The 18,238-nt window shown below is 46.0% G+C and overlaps 1 pseudogene; it reads right to left on the bottom strand.

The window, feature by feature from the left end:
• Positions 1-14,818: 14,818 nt before the first annotated feature.
• LOC125922487 (elongation factor 1-alpha 1-like) lies at positions 14,819-16,368 on the bottom strand (annotated as a pseudogene).
• Between the last annotated feature and the right edge of the window lie 1,870 nt (positions 16,369-18,238).

Genomic DNA, 18,238 nt, shown 5'->3' with positions numbered 1-18,238 from the left:
CCCCTCCCGACCCCACTTCACTATCACCCCCATTAACCCTTTCCCCTCTCCTTTCCCCCCACTCTAATGCTATGGTGGAACTGACTCCCAGACCTATCCCTGGTCAACATCCCCACCCCCAGACTTCTCACATCCTGCCAGGAGGAAAGGCTTTTCTGTAAAGGAGTCTTTACATCCTTCTGACACATAATAACTCTGGGAAACAAGACTGGGTGAAGTCCCTTGTCAGCAAAGGACTCAGCTCTCTCAGGCCCTGGCCCTGTCTGAGATCTCATGGGGTTTATGACCTTGAGTCAGCGACACTGCCCTTTGGCCCTCCCCCTGCCTGGGACAGAGTCACTGGTGACCATGAAGAGTCTTGGAGGGACCCTTTGGTTTGTCTCTTCATTCCATGGTGAAGAGCCAGCTGACCTTGGTCCAAACTCCTGGAATGGACTTAGGGTTCTCCCTTATTGGTCCCCAACCAACTTTGGGTCCCTTTGTATCACCCCTCCCCTAGGGTAACAACCTGCTCCAGTCAGGCTGACCGACACCCAAGCCCTCTAACACTCTGCATCTTCTCTTGCCTGCATGATTTTGATTTTTCAGTTCTCTTCTGGGAAGACTGCCTTCCAAAAGGTAGCTTAACTTCAAAGTTCAGCTAAAATGCCACCTCTTCCAGAAAGTCTTCCTGCACCACTGCCGATGAGTGCTGATTTTGCCCACCATGGTGAGGGGAGCATGGGGACTGGAATCCAACCTCGAAATCCTCCCCCATCTTTTGAAACGTGTGCTTCCTGCATTGGGCCTCTGACTTGCCTCTCTGCTTGGTTTTATTGTTTGAGATTTAAAAATTCAGATTAATCTTCTCAGTTGGTCCCTCTGTGCTGATTTTGCCCAATTGTTTTTTTTTAAAGCCATACTTTGTTTTTACTGCTTTTAAGGCTGTCTTTTCATTGGAGTCGTGTTTTAATGCTTATTATTTCTCATTGATTTTACTTTCTTGTTTAGTGTTAACTATGAAAGAAGGGGTAGAAAATGTCAGGTGGAGGGGAGGTGGGCGCTGGTGCCCTGGGGACTCAGGTGCAGCTGGGCCCGGTGAAGGCAGTGGGGCTGGGAGCAGGGCGGAGCCAGCCTCAGTCCCAGCTGCACCCCTTAGCTGCTTATGATTTCTCCCAACCTGCAAACAGAGATAAAACCCAGCACACTGCGTTGCTGTGAGAATGAACTGGGGGGTGCCTGTAGGGCACCCAGCACAGTGCTTGGGCTACATCAGGCACTCACAAAATGAGCAAAAACTCCTCTTCATTTTCATTTCCCAAGCAGAGTCCTGAACTGGCCTTTAAGGAGGCCCTGCTCCTCTGTGAAAGGGCTGCCACTAGCTCTTTCTGTGAATTAGTGAGGATGGCCCTCTGGGCAGACCAGGGCACACTGCTGGGTGGCAAACAGAGCTTGGCTGGGCAGGGCACTGACTGTACAGCTGTGGGTGGAGACCTCACAGTGATGCAGAAGACAGCCAGCCCCATAGTTAACACTCTCTTTTCCTCCAGCCAAGCTGATGAGCATATGAGCCTTGAAGCCAGCCTCAAAGACAGTTGTCAGGCAAAGGTGTTTGTGTGCAGAATCTTTGGGATGGGGGCAGGACATACACCACTCTATTTTTCTGTGTACCTACCTGTGAATGCAAGCTCCTTGAGGTGGGGAACTCCCACTTACTTCTTTATATTTCTCTCCATCGTCTATTTTCTAGCATATTGGAGGTGCACAATGAACGTTTGTCTAATGGGCATGAGCCTGAGGGGACCCAGGGAAGCTGAGAAGGGAAGGAAAAATGGCCCATGAAGCCTTCGCCTTTCTGTCTGCAGCCTGTGAGGGGTGGGGCACACCAGCTCATTGTTCTCCTTCAGTCTCAAGGTCACGGACTGTTATGTGGCCTAATTCACTGCAACAGAATTTCTGTCCCAATTGCTAGTGTTCCCTTGCACTCTGACAGACCTGCAGGTGCAGCACATGGTCCCTCTTGCTATGTACTTTGATACCCTAGTGTCCTGTGGGAAGTTAGGTTCTCCTGCTGAAACAAAACACTGACTTCATCTCATTATTATTCTCTGCTTCAGTGAGCCTTCACTGAGGGCTTACTCAGTGCCAAGAACCCCTCTGGGACAGAGGATTAGAGGACACAGACCTGATCTCAGGGAGCTGACATTTAACACATCAGTTGTGGCCTCAGTTACCTGTGTGGTCACAGTTCGCAGGGACTCAAGTCATAGGTTTTGGGAGCAGAAGCAGGGTGTGGTATGGCTAAGTTTGGCAAGGCATAGTGGGGGGACAAGGGCTGTGGGACTGACAAGAGGGTGGTAGGCTAATCCTTCTTAGTCATGCCCATAGGGTTGTCCATGTCCAGCTTCCATTCAGCTACCTGAATGATTTTCTAAAATGTACATCTGACCACCTCAGCCTCCTACTCTAGCAGCCATTCTAGTGGCCCCTCTCTCATCTACATACATTCCAAGTATATATTAGCAAGACCTGAAGATCCTATTCACCTCACCTCTCTGAACCCCAGGCCTCACAATGCACACCTGCTTGGGACTCCCCCGATCATCACCTGTGATTGAATTCCTTACACCTTTGCTTGGGCATTTCCCTCTGTTTGAAATACTCTTGTTTACATCCCTTGTCCCTTGGTTTATTCCTTCTCATTGTTTAGGGCTAATTTAGTGTGTCACCTCCAGGTAGCCTTCCTTGCTCCCTCAGGCAGCATTAGAGACACAGTAATCTCCTGGGGATCTTGCTAAGACCCTGCTTCTGATTCAGTGTGTCTGGAATGGGGCCAAAGATTTGCATTTTCTCACAAGCTCCCAGGTGATACTAAGCCAGGACTGCACTTCAAATAACAAAGCTGTCTAGTCTCCTTACTGGGTCTGGTTCAATTTCAAACATCTGGCACAGGACCTCTTACCCTGGTGGGTGTCAAGGGCTGCTTTGAGAATCAGATAAATACTTTGGACACTCCTCCGCAAAATGCATGTACACAAATAGTTTTGCATATATCTTCAGAGATTATATTGCACATCCAGGTTGGCAATCCCTCCCCCAGGGCCATCACATAATGCAATGGTTACATGCACAGCCCAAATGGTTACATACGCAGCCCTTGTGTTCAGAAGCCAGCTTTGCCACTTAGCTAGGTGCCCTTTCCAAGCCTTAGTTTCCTCACTAGAAAAGTCACTTAAACATTTAGAACAAGATGATGCTAATGGCAACTTTCTCATAGGGCTATTGTGAGGATTAAATGAGAAGGCAAGTGCTCAACATGGGGTCTGGTAAACTCTTGATAAATCTTCCTCTTCTTCTTCTCCTTCTAATTAATAATTGATGTGCACGGAGAAGAGCTGCAGTCAGAGGAACTGGGCACCCCAAGGGGCACTCCCTTCTTCCTGACACCTCTCAGAGGGAGCTGGGGACAGAGTGGGCTGTCCCTATCCTTCACGGGCTGTCCCTACCTATCCTTCAGCGAGGACCTTGAGGCTTCAGGAGCTTGTGTCCCAGGGTCACTCAGCTTCTAAGGAGCAGGTTTTGGAGCTCCGCCCCAGAGCTGGTGGTTTTTTCCTGTATTTCCCTGGGTGAAAATAAGCAAACAAATGAAAGCACGAGGCAGTCTTTTTTTTTTTTCCCCGTATAAAGATATTTATTTTTCTACATTTAAGAAAGTGATATTAACTTTAATTTTCATCATTTTCGGCAGTGTAACAAAGCTGCCTGTGAACTTTTCTCAACATATTAGTCGCTTGGGTGGTTAATGATTAGCCATTAATTTTGGTGAAGCTTTCTGAAAAGTGACGGCTCCAAAGAGCCATTTACCTGTTTATTCATACTTTCCACCAAAGACCTATTTTTCTTTACAATAAACCCAATATTAAACATGCAGGCCATTTTACTTACTTTTACAAAGAAACTCTGACCTGTGAAAGCCCCCCTTTTTTTTCACCCCACTTTCAAAACAATTCATTCATGCATTTTAGAAAGTTATGCAAATGAGCTTCCTTGATTTTAAAGGATTTCTCTGGATTGATTTTGGGATTCTGTATTAATTACCACTACCCAGGCAGAGGGGCTGTCACATAATGGATATATTTAGCAAGAATGACAAGGCTGATAATTATGCACAAGGCGCCTTGGAAAAGGGACTGTTTACTTTGATGTTTAATTTCAGCAGACTTCTTTAGTTTGTTAAACTTAATCAAAAGCAATCAAAATACACTAGTGTGAATTACAGCAAATTAATTTCAAACCAGCGGAAAACATCATGTCTTTCAAATGCGAATTTCGAGCTGGAACTTAGGCATGAACCGTTCAAAGCAAGGAAGGAGTGAGTTGTTGAGTGTGCTCTTAATTCAAGAGCTTGAATTAGGGTCTGGGTGATGACTGGACAGGATTCTGTAAGAAACTGTGCTTTCAGGAAAGATGGAGGCCTAGGGATGACTTTCAGTTTGGGGTTTAAGGCAGTTTCTGAGCTGTTCAAAAACCTAATTCTTGCCTTGCTACTATTATCAGTAAAAAACATTTTACTTTTGTTTACTCTGTGCCAAGTTCTGTGTGTATCGTTCCTTCCCTTGAACCTTACCATGGCCTTGTTGAGGTTTTTGAGGTGGTCCAGAGCCAAGGACCAAGAAAGAATTCTTGAAGACGTCTTTGGTGTAAAAAAATGATTTTATTAAAGCATGGGACAGGACCCATGGACAGGAAGAAGAGCTGCACTGGGGTTGTGAAGAGTGACTGGTTATATACTATGAAGTTGGGGAGGTAAAGTCAAAAGGGGGGGGCCTCCAGAAGGACTTTGATATGCTAAAGAGGACTCCTAAGATAACCTGAGGCCTTGCTATTGTCAAGCTAAAGTTGTTTCCCTCAGGTAAGTCATTAACATTAGAACTGTAGGGGGTTCCTAGAGAAACTTTTTACTCTGCCTGCCTCAAGTATCTGTCAACGGGCTGCAGGTTATAAGAAAATTTGATTTTACCTGCCGTTTCTTTCTTGTCTTTGTTCCCCATATCACTATGGAAGGGTGATGCTTCCAGACTCAGGAAACTGAGTCTATAGGTTTCTGGAGATTAGGCTACTGATAAAATTGCCTTTTTCTTATAATTTACAAAGACATTTGTAATGGAGACCCATGTCCCGTATGACTGTGATCTCTATCAGTTGGCCATTTGTTTTCTTTCCTTTCCTTTGTCCTTGGGCCACCAGGAGTGCCTGAGGAATATTACACACATCACACCTGGGGCGGGGGTTGGGGGTGGTGAGCTAGTTTGCACTTCATCCTCAGCCTGCCCCTTGATCCCTCATAACCTTGAAGTTGGTGTCTCCAGCAAACAGATGAAGACTGTTCCAGGACTCTCTGAACCAGCCACTCTCTAGATTAATCCTCTGGGGACATGGTGTTTAGTTTCAGCAGACTTCTTTGGTTTGACAACTTAATCAGGAGCAATCAAAATATGCTTATGAACATATAGAAAATTAATTTCAAGCCAATGCAAAAGATTATATTTCCCTACCATGGAGAATCAAATGAGAAAATGGATGTGGAAATATTTTGTAAAATGTGGACTGCTATGCAAATGAACAGTATTAACAGTGACAGAGCAAGTCTAATGAGTATGCAGAGGCCAGTTCTGCAGATGAGGAAGCTATACTCCTCCATCTCGTGAGTCATCATGGGAAGCTGGGTTTTATTTTACGAGATTTGTAATTCAATGGGGCCCACTGAGTCATTCAAACATTGATTCACTGAACATGTTTTCTGAGTTTATCTACCAAGACCAAGCTACAAGGAGAGGGACACAGAGTTTCATAAGATGTCACCTTGACCTCTGGGAGCCCATGAGGTAGTGACAGAGATAAACACATAAATTGTTCATGGTAATCCAAGGATCCATGAATAGGACCCAATAAATGATGACACATGTTTGGCACTATTTTAAGGATGGAAACTTTGCCTTACTTAACCAATGCATCCCCAGTTCTTGGCACACAGATTGGCTACAGAAAGTATGTAATAAATTTCATTGAATGAATGAATTTTAAACAGGTGCTGGATGTCAGAGTGGGTATCCAGAGTAGATGACAGTCAATGGAACTTTGTAAAGTTTTAACTAGTATTTAAGGGTTGGAAGGTTCTGAAGGACACCCCAGGATGAAGGAGCAGTGTGAGGTGCTGCGGTGCCATGTCTCGTTGGATACAGCATTAAATGGGTGTGGCAGGTTGATTGTGACCAGCCTGGGGTGGGCTTGGTTCCCAGGCTGCAGAGGCTGATGTTTATTCTTCAGGTTTTGGAGGGAGTGCTCTACACTGTGAGACAGTCTGTCACTGTCTTGACCAGACTGCCGAGGGTTTGAATCTTGGCTCCACTCTTTGCTAACTGGGTTAATTTGGGCAAGTTACCTAAGCTCTCTCCACTGTGATGTCCTCAAGTGTAAACTGGGGGTGATAATTGTCTTGTTTTGTGAACTGTTGGGTGTAAAGCACGTAGAACCACGCTCTATACACACTGGGTGACCTGAGTGGGTGCTAGCTGTTATTATTAATTGGTGTTTGATGGCCCGGGTGGGAATCTTAGCTTTGCCACTTGTCAGCTATGTGACCTTGACATAGTGGCTGACACTCTCCAATTCTCATTTTCCTCTTTGTTTTCTTGTTAAAGTTTATTTATTTATTAAATTTTTTAAACATTTATTCATTTTTTAGAGACAGAGAGAGACAGAGTAGTGTTATGCCCAGAATTCGTGATCCCCAAAGACCGCCAGGGAGCCGAGTCTGATGCAAAAACAAAAGAACCTTTATTCAAGCTAGCTCGAGCTCAATCCCCTACCTGCACCGACACAGCGGTGAGATACCTGGGAGAGCAAGTTTCAAAAGGACAAAGGTTTTATTGGGGCCTAGGGGCAGTTGGTGAGGTAATGGCTGTGGCCTCAGCCGATTGGCTGGGGAAGGGTCGAAATCCTGTTAGGCAGGTGAGCGGGAGGTTACTCAAGGGGCGGAGGCGTGGTCAAGGTGAAGGACACAGAACAAGATGGAGTTGGCCGGCGTAGGCCCACCCTTTTATTGTCATGTAGCTTACGGACCCAATCATGGGACTGGCTGCATTTATGGTGACAAGGGGAACGCTCTGGGAACCAAGTGTCCCTGGGGTGGCTCTGGGAGGTCTGATTAAGTATTGTCCCCAAGCTGGTGTCTATGATCTGCCAGGTGATGTTTTGGGGGGCGTGGAGACTCACGGCAGCATGAGCAATGACAAGCAGAGTTAACAGAGTTACCAATATTTAAACTTAGCAAGAAGGTTGAGAATAATAGGGGGTGGCCTGCCAAACATGATCTCGTAGGGAGTAAAACCCAGAGTGTAAGGAGTGTTCCTAACCCGGTAAAGGGCATACAGTAGGAGAGTCACCCAGTCCCCACCAGTCTCCATGGTTAATTTGGTAAGGGTCTCTTTTAGTGTTCTATTCATTCTTTCTACCTGTCCTGAGCTCTGGGGCCTATAAGCACAATGTAATTTCCAGTTTGCCCCCACCTCCTTGGCTACTGCCTGCGTTACCTGCGAGATAAAAGCTGGTCCATTGTCTGATCCTATCGTGGCAGGAAAACCATACCTGGGTAAGATGTCTTCTAGTAGCTTCTTAGCCACTGTCTGAGCCGTTTCATGCTTGGTTGGGTATGCCTCCACCCAGCCAGAGAAGGTGTCTATAAATACTAAAAGATATTTATAACTATACTTTCCTGGTTTGACTTCAGTGAAGTCGACTTCCCATTGGGCTCCCAGTCTGGTGCCTCTGAGCCTGGTTCCTTTTTTATTTGATGTGGCTCTCGCGTTGGTGAGTTGGCAGGTCTTGCAGGCAGATACAACTTGCTCTAATATTGAGACTCTGAGCCGGTCTGGCGGCGCGAGCTCCTTGTTAGGTGTATACCACCATCCCTTTATCTCCTGGACCATGGGGAGTTTCTTGATCCGCTGTAACTCCTCCTGGGAGTATTTGGGCTGGTCTGGTAAAAGTGGGTCTCCCAAGTCCGGTAGTTGTTAAGCCGTTTTCTAGCTCCCAGCATCAGTGCCTTGGTGAGGGCTATGAGCTCTGCTCACTGGGCTGATGTTCCGGAGGGTAGAGCCTCCGCCCATACGGTGTCCGTTTCAGTGACCACCGCTGCACCCGCATACCTGTGTCCGTCTCGCACAAAGCTGCTGCCATCAGTGAACCAAGTAATCTCAGCATCAGGGAGGGGCCGGTCGGTCAGGTCCGTCCAGAATCCACGTACTTGTTCCAGGATTCCCGAACAGTCATGTAGTGGAGCACCTAGGTCAGGGTCGGGCAGCAGGGTTGCAGGATTGAGGGTTGCACTGGGGTGGAACCGCACTCGTGGAGTGTTGAGTAGGAGGCTCTGTAATGAGTCATATGTGTATTGCTATCCATCTATCCGGAGGCTGTTTCAGTACCCCTTCAATGGCGTGTGGGGTCGTGATCCAGATCTCCTGTCCTAGGGTCAGTTTGTCTGCATCCTTGACTAGGAGTGCTGTCGCCACAATAATTCTTAGGCATGGCGGCCAGCCGGCAGCCACTGGGTCTAGTTTCTTGGACAGGTAAGCCACTGGCCGGTTCCAGGGGCCTAAGGCTTGGGTTAGAACCCCTTTTGCTATTCCCTTATGTTCGTCTACAAAGAGGTGGAAGGGCTTTGTACTGTCTGGTAGGCCCAGGGCTGGGGCACTTAGGAGGGCCTTTTTTTAACTGATTAAAGGCAGTTTCTTCTTTTTCAGCCCATTTAAATGTTTTCCCCTCTTTGGTAGCTTCATATAGGATCCTGGCGATCTCAGCAAAACCTGGAACCCAGAGGCAGCAGTAGCCGGCTGATCCTAGGAATTCCCTCACTTCTCTTTCAGAGGTGGGAGTAGGGATCTTTAGGACAGTTTGTTTTCTGGTATCTGATAACTGCCGCTGTCCACCCTCCAGGATATATCCCAGGTAACTTACCCTCTCCCTGCATATCTGAGCCTTCTTTGCGGATGCCCAGTACCCTAAGGCCCCCAGGGTAGCCAGCAGGTCCTGGGTCCCTCGCTCATAGTCCTTGGCCGTGTCGGCAGCAATCAGGATGTCATCTATGTACTGTAGAAGGGTGAGGCCAGGGTGCTCCCTTCTGTACTCACCCAGGTCCTCGTGTAGTGCCTCGTCGAAGATGGTGGGTGAATTTTTGAATCCCTGAGGTAGCCGTGTCCAGGTGAGTTGCCCACTGTAGCCCTCCTCCGGATCATGCCACTCGAAGGCGAACAAGGGTTAGCTCTGGGGTGCCAGTGGCAGACTGAAGAAGGCGTCCTTTAAATCTAGTACAGTATACCAGACCCTGGAGGGCGCCAAGGAGCTTAAGAGAGTATGTGGGTTGGGAACAGGTGGGTGTATGTCCATGACCCTCTTATTTACTTCCCGGAGGTCTTGTACCGGTCGGTAGTCATTTATGTGAGGCTTTTTGACCGGCAGTAAGGGGGTGTTCCAGGAAGACTGGCAAGGAACTAGTACCCCTAAGCTTTGTAGTCTCCGGATGTGTGGCTGGATCCCCTTCTGGGCCTCCTGAGACATGGGGTATTGTTTGATCCTTACCGGACTCTCTCCTGGCTTGAGCTCTACCAGGACCGGGGTCCTGTGAGCAGCTAGTCGTAACCCCCCCCATCTCTGCCCAAACCGAGGGGAATTCTTGTAGCCATCTGTCTATATTATCCTCTCTCGGGAGCGCCTCCTGGTGGAGGCGGTATTGATCCTCCAGTTTCATGGTCAGGACCTGGATGGGGTGGCCCTTGCCATCGGTGACCTGAGGCCCCCCTTGTCTGAAAGTTATCTGAGCTCCAATCTTGTTCATTAAGTCCTGTCCTAACAGCGGGTAGGGGCATTCTGGTATTACCATAAAGGAGTGGGATACCCGGCCCATCCCCAAATCTACTGTTCTTCGGGTAATCCATGAATACTGGCTCATACCAGTTGCCCCTTGTACCCAGGACTTCTTGCTGGCTATTTTTCCTTGTGGGGTGCGCAGGACCGAATGCTGTGCTCCAGTGTCGACAAGGAAGTCAACAGGGGTCCCCTCCACTTTAAGAGTTACCCTGGGTTCGGGGAGAGGGTCCGAACCCCGACTCCCCTAATCACTTAGTTCATCTAGCTCTAGGACTTTTACTCAATCAGTCTTGCTTCCCTTCCCGTCGGCCTTTTTCAGACACTCTCGGGCCCAATGCCCTATCTCCTCGCAGTATGCGCACTGATCTTTCTGCAGCCTCTGCTTCCCCCCCTTGGTGGTTCCTTTATCTTTTCTTGCATCGTCTGTCAGCTGCTGGAGACAGTGGTCTCGTTCCTCAGGGAAGTCAGCGGTGGTAGCTAGTAGTATTCTGGCCAGGTCTCGAGTCTGCTTACTGCTGACAGCCGCCATGGCGCAAGCCTGCTTGTCCTCAGGAGGCTCCCGGTTATTATATACCTTTTCAGCTACCACCAGTAAGCCCTGCAGACTTTTTTCTCCTAGTCTATCTATTTTCTATAATTTTCTCCTAATGTCTATGGCCAATTGGTTTACAAAGGCCATGATAACAGCTGCCTTGCTTTCTGGAGCCTCTGGATCCATGGGGGTATAGGTATGGAATGCCTCCATGATCCATTCTAAAAAGGCAGCTGGAGATTCATCTTTTCCCTGTTGCACATTTCCTACTTTGGCCAAATTGGTTGGCTTTCTAGCAGCCATTCGGAGACCCCCCATTAGAGTCTGGCGGTAGACCCGGAGACTCTCCTTACCTTCTGCTGTGTTGAAATCCCACTGGGGCCAGGTTAAGGGGAAGGAGATATCTATCTGATCCTGGTTGGTGGTGGGATTCCTGCCTGCACCCGGAACTAGTTTTCAGGCCCCATTGAGGATTCGTGAACAGGACCTGCAAAAGCTGCCTGCAATCGTCCCATGTGGGCTGATGGGTAAAAAGAACAGAGTCTAATAAATCAATAAGCCCTGCTGGTTTCTTGGAAAACTTAGGATTCTGAGCTTTCCAATTGTAGAGGTCACTAGTGGTGAAAGGCCAATAGTGATGGGGCTGATTCCCCTCCGCATCTGGGGGTCCGGTGGCTTGCAGGGGCAGAATAGTGGAGTCGGCTGTGGAGGCGGATTGCTCCCTCTGAGCCCTTTGTCTGGTAAAGGGTGGGCTTCCCACTGGAGCATTTCCACTTCTCGCTCTGGGAACAGTGTCTGCCTGTCTAGGATGGTGTTTTCTGGCATCCTAGAGGGGTTATACAGAGGGAGGAAAAAATAATTCTTCTTCAGTCCCCCCTTGTAGGACAGGGTAGAGGGGTGCTGAAGGCTGGGTAAGACTTTTCTTGTTTTCCTTCTTCTTTGTCCCCTGCAAAGCAATAATTGGTTTTGGCTCCAGAGGGAGTGAGGCTAGGAAGGGCTTAAGCCAAGAGGGTGGGTAGAGGGGTAGTCTGAGTCTGTCCCATAATGTCCATCCAGTAAGTCCACAGAACAAAAGAGAGAAACACAGAAACAGACAAACAGAGGGCCCTTAGAAAGTCTTCCAACTCTATGGAAGCAAACCTGAAAGCTAGCTTAGACCTTTGAGGGGATTCCACGTCCCTCCAAAACTGATGAGGGGATTCTACGTCCCTCTAGAAGGGAGAATCGGAATGCCTTCTGAAACTCCCAGCCCATGGTCCTCCAGTGCGTCCACTTAGACCGCGTCGGGCACTACCAGAATTTCAGAAATGAGCTCACACAGAAAAGATGGAATGAACAGACACTAACCGTGGCCAGTCAGGCTCTCCAGGTCAGGGGTCCCTCGGGGGTCTTGGGGATCCCGGACGAGCCCCCAAATGTTATGCCCAGAATTCATGATCCCCAAAGACTGCCAGGGAGCCGAGTCTGATGCAAAAGCAAAAGAGCCTTTATTCGAGCTAGCTCGAGCTCAATCCCCTACCTGCACTGACGCAGCGGTGAGATACCAGGGGAGAGAGAGCGAGTTTCAAAAGGACAAAGGTTTTACTGGGGCCTAGGGGCAGTTGGTGAGGTAATGGCTGTGGCCTCAGCCGATTGTCTGGGGAAGGGTCGGAGTCCTGTTAGGCAGGTGAGCGGGAGGTTACTCAAGGGGAGGAGGCGTGGTCAAAGTGAAGGACACAGAACAAGATGGAGTTGGCCAGGGTAGGCCCGCCCTTTCAAGTAGCAGGGAGTCATAGAATCTGGAGCAGTCTCCAGGCTCTAAGCTGTCAGCACAGACCCAGATGTGGGGCTGGAACCCATGAACTGTGAGATCATGATCTGAGCTGAAGTCAGATGCTTAACTGACTGAGCCACCCAGGCACCCCAAAAGTTTATTTATTTATTTTTGAGAGAGAGAGAGAAAGAGAGAAAGAGAGAGAGAGAGAGAGAGAGAGAGAGAGAATCCCAAGCAGGCTCTGTGCGGCCATTGTGGAGCCCAATGTGGGGCTTGAACTCACAAACTGAGATCATGACCTGAGTCAAAGTCAGATGCTTAACCGACTGAGCCGCCCAGGTGCCCCTTCATTTTCTTCTTTGTAAATGGGGTAATAGAAGTGGACCTGCCAGGGGTGAGGGTAAGATAACATGTGCATTTTACATAGTACCTCCTGAGGGCAACTCAGAGCAGACCATGGCCTGGGTCAGGAAGATGCCCCCACAATGAGAAGAAGGTTGGATGAGACATGAGCAGTGGGACCTGCTTAGAGGCCATTGCAGCTGTCAGTATGAGAGACAGTGAGCTAAGCTTCTGTGAAGCCAGAACTGAAGCAGTTCCTGAGGCCACAGTGAGAAAAGGGGAAAATGGATTTGAGAGACTTGCCTGTTGGATGGGGAGGCTCACAGGAGGGAAGAGAAGAGGCCAGTGAGGTCCCCCCTTGACTCCTGGCAGTCTGTGTGCACATGGACTGTGGTGAAGAGCCTGGAGAAGGTTTGGGGATGCACAGAGATTATGAGCTTACTGCTGAAGCAGATGTGTGGTTGGGAGGGCCTCTGAGCAGAGAATGTGTATACTAATCACATTTTGGCAGAGTCTGCATTTTTAGAGAGATGAACTTACCCATGCTATTCTTTTAACAAATTATGGTGAACATCACTAAAGATTAGGGAAATGCAAATCAAAACCACAATGAGCTATCACTTCACACTTGTCAGAATGGCTAGTATTAAAAACACAAGAAACAAGTGTTGGCATAGATGTGGAGAAAAAGGAACCATTGTGAACTGCTGGTGGGAATGCAAACTGGTGCAGCCACTGTGGAAAACAGTATGGAGGTTCCTCAAAAACTTAAAAATAGAACTACCATATGCACTAATAATTCCACTACTGGGTATTTACCCAACAAAAATGGAAACACTAATTTGAAAGATATATGCACCACTATGTTTATAGCAGCATTATTTATAATAGCCAAGATATGGAAGCGACCCAAGTGTTCACTGATAAAGGAATGGATAAAGAAGATGTGGTGTACACACACACACACACACACACACACCCCAAAATGTTACTCAGCCATGAAAAGAATGAAATCTTGCCATTTGCAACAACATGGATAGATCTAGAGAGTATGATGCTAAGTGAAATAAGTCAGTCAGAGAAAGACAAATACCACATGATTTAATTCATAAGTGGAATTTAAGAAACAAAACAAATGAACAAAGAAAAAGAAAGAAGCAAAAAAGCCGGACTCATAAATATAGAAAATAAACTGGTGTTTGCTAGAGGGGAGGTAAGTGGGGGGATGGGTAAAACAGGTGAAGGGGATTAAGAGTACACTTATCATGATGAGCACTGAGTAATGTATAGAATTGTTGAATCACTATATCATATACCTGAAACTAATATAACATTACATGCTAACTACACTGGGATTTAAAAATTATGGCAAAATATACATAACATAAAATTTACTAACCATTTTAAAGCAGACAGTTCAGTGCATTAAGCACATCCACATTGTTGTGCAACCATCAGCATCAGCCCTCTCCAGAACTTTCCATCTTCCCAAACTGAAACTCTACCCATTGAACACTAACTCCCCATTCTTCCACCTCCCAGCTCCTGGCATCTCCCGTTCTACTTTCTGTCTCTATGAATTTGACTGCTCTAGGAGCCTCATGTAAATGAAGTCCTAGAATATTTGTCCTTTTGTGACTGGTTTATTTCACTTAGCCTATGTCTTCAAGGATCATCCATATTGTAGCATGTGTTCAAATCTCCTCCCTTCTAAAGGTTGAATAATATTCTATTGTATACATCAACCACATTTTGTTTATCTACTCATCTGTCAATGGATATTTGGGTGGCTTCCACCTTTTGGTTACTGTTGCTATGAACATGGGCATACAAATACCTACTCATATCCTTGCCTTCAGTTCTTTTGTGTATATATTTAGAAGTGGAATTGCTGGATCACATTGTAAATACATGTTTAATTTTTTTAAAAACCACTATTTGGTTTTTCATAGCAGTCACATCATTTTGCATTCCAACCAGCAATGCACAAGGGTTTGATTTCTCCACATCCTCACCAAGATGTTACTTGTTATATTTTGTTTTGTTTTTCTCACTAAGCTTTTGTTTTAATGGGGCTCAAAAATCTGTGACAGATTTTTGGTCAAGTTGTTTCCATTAAAAAGTACTGATTTAAAAAACTAATAAATTGCCACACACACACACACACACACCATTCTCCTTTTCTTCTGAAGGTTTTAGATGCACTGTTATCATTAACCAGTCTTTTACTATTAAACTTAAGTGGTCAATTGACACAAATAGTTCTGAGACCATTCTTTTACCACTGATTAAAACTGAGGAAGCAGGTATTGGGAATAATACTCATTTAGGTTTCTGAGCTTTCTAGTGACCTTGCCAGCTTCAGCTGCCTTTTTGTCCACTGCTTTGATGACACCTACAGCAACCGTCTGTCTCATGTCATGAATAGCAAAATGGCTCAGAGGAGGATAGTCAGAGAAGCTCTCAACACACATGGGCTTGCCAAGAACCATATCAATGATGGCAGCACCACTAGATTTCAAGGACTTGTGGCCATCTTCCAGCTTCTTCCCAGGGTGATGATCAATCTCCTTCAGCTCAGCAAATTTGTGAGCAGTGTGAATATAGGTGCATATCCAGCACTGATTTCGCCTGGATAGTTCAGGATAATCACCTGAGCTGTGAAGCCAGCTGCTTCTATTGGTGGGTCATTTTTGCTGTTACCAGCCACAGTACCAAGACAAACATTTTTGACAGACACGTTGTTGACCTTGAAGCCTACACTGTACCCAGGAAGAGCTTAAAGCCTCGTGGTGCACTTCAACAAACTTTACTTTAGTTGTAACACTGACTAAAGCAAAGGTGGCCACCATGGGTTTGAGAATACCAGTCTCCACTTGGCCCCCAGGGACAGTACCAATATCACCAATTTTATGGACATCCTGGAGGGGCAAAGTCTCCTCAGTTGGACGAGTTGGTGGCAGGATGCAATCCAGAGCTTCAAGCAGTGTGGTTCCACCGGTATTTCCATTTTTATGGGGGACTTTCCATCCCTTGAACCAGGGCAAGTCAGCATTTGGCATATTGTCACCATTCCAACCAAAAAGTGGCACAAGTGCTACTATGTTGGGGTTGTAGCCAATTTTCCTAATGTAGGTGCTGACTTCCTTAACGATTTCCTCGTATCTTTTATGGCTGTATGGTGGCTCAGTGGAATCCATTTTGTTAACACCAAAAATTAGTTTCACACTCATGTGTAAGCCAGAAAGGCATGCTCACAGGTCTGCCCCTATGTGGAGACACATGCTTCAAATTCACACCAGCAGCAACAGGACAGCATGGTCAGCCGGAGATGTGCCTGTAATCATGTTTTTGATAAAGTCTCCGTGTCTTCCGGGCATCAGTGATGGTCACATAAAACCTGCTGGTCTTGAATCTCCACAGGGCAATATCAATGGTAACACCACGTTCATGTGCAGCTTTCAAGACCCAGGCATACTTGAAGGAGTCTTTCCCATGTCAGCAGCCTCATTCTCAAAATTTTCAGTTCTTTTGTCAATCCCACCACATTCATAGATCACATAGCCAGTAGTGGTAGACTTGCCCGAATCTACATGTCCAATGATGGGGATGTTGATAGGAGTTTTTACCTTTCTCATTTTGATTTACTTTTAGTGGTGGTTTTCATGACACCTGTGTTCTTGCGGCCAATTATTTATGAAAAAAAACGGTTTCGTTTTGTTTTTAATAATAGCCATCCAAATGGTGTGAAGTGATTTCTCATTGGTTTTGATTTAAATTTCTCTAATGATTAGTGGTGTTGAGAATCCTTCCTTGTACTTATGGGCTATTTGTATATCTTCTTTGGAGAAATGTCTGTTTGAGTCCTTTGTCCATGTTTTGAATTGGGTTGTTTGTTTTTTGTTTTTGAGGTGTAGGAGTTCTTTATATATTCTGTACATTAGTCCCTTATCTGGTAAGTAATTTGCAAATATTATCTCCCATTCTGTGGGTTGCCCTTTTACTCTCTTAATAGTGCCCTTTGATAACATTACATTTCTTTGGTTTGAGGAAAGCTAAATTAAAACTTGTTGCCAATGTTTTTGTGTCATATGTTACTTCTTGTACCATGTTACTTCTTGTATCATGTAAGAAAGAGTCAGATTGTTATGCTAAGCTTCTGGGATAATGTTGCAACTGTATGTCTGAGCAAATCTACTTTATTATTCTGTTGGGTTAATTACTAGGCATATGGATGTAAAATGCCAAGCTTTAGATCCTTGTAGCTTCCCTTTTGAATTTTCTTATGTGTATCAATGATACCATTAATCTTCTGGTTCCTAGGCCTGAAAGTACTCATTCTTGACTCCCTCTCCCTCTCTCTTCATTGGCAACTATAGAAACTGGGAAATTGTTTCCCTTATCCTCCTGGGTAGCTAGACTACATTTCGCAGTCTTCCAGCAGGTGCATGAATGAGCTCTGGCCAAAAAAAAAACACGGGCAGGGGTATGTTAACTACCTTCTGGGCTGGCAGTAAAAGCTTCTATAAAACTCTTCATGCTGTCTCTATTCCCTCATCTTCCTGCCATATGTGGAGTGGAGACACATCCAGTGGAGGACAATGTGGACTACGTTGGAGCTACAAGGTAGAAGGGACATGGGTCCCTGAATGACTGCATGGATCAAGTCTCTCCATTCACCCACATCATACCGTGATGTGAGTGAGAAATAAACCTTTGGTGTTAAGCCATTTAGATTCTGTGGGTTTTGTTACAGTAGCTGGCCTGTAAAGATAGATCCTCCAACCATTCCGAAGTCCTGTCAAGGTTATCTTCATAATGTGTCTTCCTGTCCCCTCCTTCCCACACCTATTTAGACTTAGTCTTGTTGCTGCTCCCCTCACCCCTAAACTACTAGAATGGTTTATTCACTGGATTACCTGGTTCTAATCTTTTCTCCTCTAGTTCACTATTCACATGCACAGAAAATAAATATATCTAAGAAGATAAATGTTTTATATGCTTTTGTTTATAGACCTGTGTTATACAGGGTCTTTCCCCATAGGATGCCTTCTTTCCTCTCCTACCCTCATCCATGGAAGACTAATTGTCCTTCATGCATTCAGGCTAACTTTTTCTTTCATTCTTTCATTGTTTTTTTCTTTTCTTTCTTTTTATCTCTCTTTATCCCTCCCTCCCTCCCTCCCTCCCTCTTTCTTCTTTCCTTCCTCTCTCTCTGTCTCTTTCTTTCTTTTTAAATCTTCATTCCATCTATTCTTCCTCTTATCTCCTTACCTAAGGCTTAACCATCCTTCAAGTTCAAGTGTTTTCCCTCCTCCAGGAAGCCTTCTGTGAATTCCTGTCTTACTTTCTGTCTCATACCTTTGGTACTAGATATATATTACTCTTTATACATATAGTTCCATGCTTAATGAATGTCTTCAGCCAAACCAGAGATTCTTCACTTTGGGTTCATCAACAGGATATGTGAATCCCTGAAATTATATCCCAAATTCTGTGTATGCACATGTGTGTATTGTGTTGTTTTGAAGCAGGACTGAACTCACTGACTTCACATGTCCCTTGCAGCATTGCAAGTCCATGACTCTGGGCTATCCATTGTCCCTAGAAAACAATTCATGGGAGCAGAAACAGGTATGACTCCTCAGAGGTGAGAAAAGCTTGGGTGAAGCCTCACATAGGAAGCCTTTGTACTCTTTCTCCTTTAA

The sequence above is a fragment of the Panthera uncia genome, chromosome B1, assembly GCF_023721935.1.
Source record: "Panthera uncia isolate 11264 chromosome B1, Puncia_PCG_1.0, whole genome shotgun sequence".
Taxonomy (NCBI): domain Eukaryota; kingdom Metazoa; phylum Chordata; class Mammalia; order Carnivora; family Felidae; genus Panthera; species Panthera uncia.
This window is presented reverse-complemented; position numbering and strand designations above follow the sequence as displayed.